We start from the raw sequence: 1,154 nt of genomic DNA, 5'->3' as shown, positions 1-1,154 counted from the left end.
TACACCAACGAATTTTCCATGGTTTAATTTTGTCTGTCTAGAAAGTAATACTACGTGCACACGGAAGAGTTCAGATGTGAGTGAAACTAGCGTGTTGTTCCGATGGCGAATGTGCATTTAGTTGTACAACTACATTTGGAAATACATATATAAGGCAACTTCAGAACAATATTATGTATAAATTTAAGCTGTCACAAGGATATACGGTAACTACAATCATATTGGCAACTTGAGTCGGTAGAAACGTGGTACCTTTCTGTGGGTAGAAGCATGTCAACAAACTTCTACCTAGGCATGCATATGCATATTGTTTCCCGTGATATATATATATATATATATAGACCTGCTAAACTCAGCGTGCGCGCATTATAACTTAGCATACGCTCCAGCCGCCCATCGACCCAACTGGGCCATACGTGCTAATTAGCCGGAGTGCGCTCACTCCACCAGAAAATCAACCGTAAAGAATTTACGACCATCGTCTTGTACATGCACTTAACCAGGCCCGCGTTCCTCCGAAAAAATCAATAGTAACGCGTTACGATCAAGTTAACATATCCAACACCTCGCACTTGGACCATTAATTTATGGTAACTGACGATCGTCGCATCGTAAAAGAGCCCAACAGTTAATTGCTACCATCAGTAAATTGGGCCTGCAGTAGTAGTAATGATATTACCATCTAGTAATTTGCATGCACTCCATTTTTTTCCTACTGTGAGCATGTAGTAATACATTTTGACATGTCCACACTAGGTTTACTACATATCTCACTGCCCATCTGTTTGCTTTACGATCCACTACAAGAGAAATTACTACTGCCAGTTTGTGAGCATGTAGTAATACATTACTACATATCTCGGCCAGGTTTACTACATATCTCACTGCCCGGTAATAAAACTAACTTTATTACCGTGTACACTACATCTGTTACTTTCAATAATTAGTAGCCACTTTCAAAAAAAAAAATTAATTTGTAGCCCAAAAGAATGAGGTAACGGACCAGCACATGGTAACAGAATTAAATGCGTTACTTTTCCTAGAACTGTCGGTTACCCCCAAAATTTCTGTGGTGGTCAGCGCCATCCGCGCGCCTAAGTTGGTTCGTCCGGAGCGTAGATTAAGCAGAATGCGCGCTCGCTTACAATAGCGCA

This window comes from Triticum dicoccoides, chromosome 2B (genome assembly GCF_002162155.2).
Source record: "Triticum dicoccoides isolate Atlit2015 ecotype Zavitan chromosome 2B, WEW_v2.0, whole genome shotgun sequence".
Classification (NCBI taxonomy): domain Eukaryota; kingdom Viridiplantae; phylum Streptophyta; class Magnoliopsida; order Poales; family Poaceae; genus Triticum; species Triticum dicoccoides.
The sequence above is the reverse complement of the archived record's forward strand: the minus strand, read 5'-3'. Positions refer to the sequence as shown.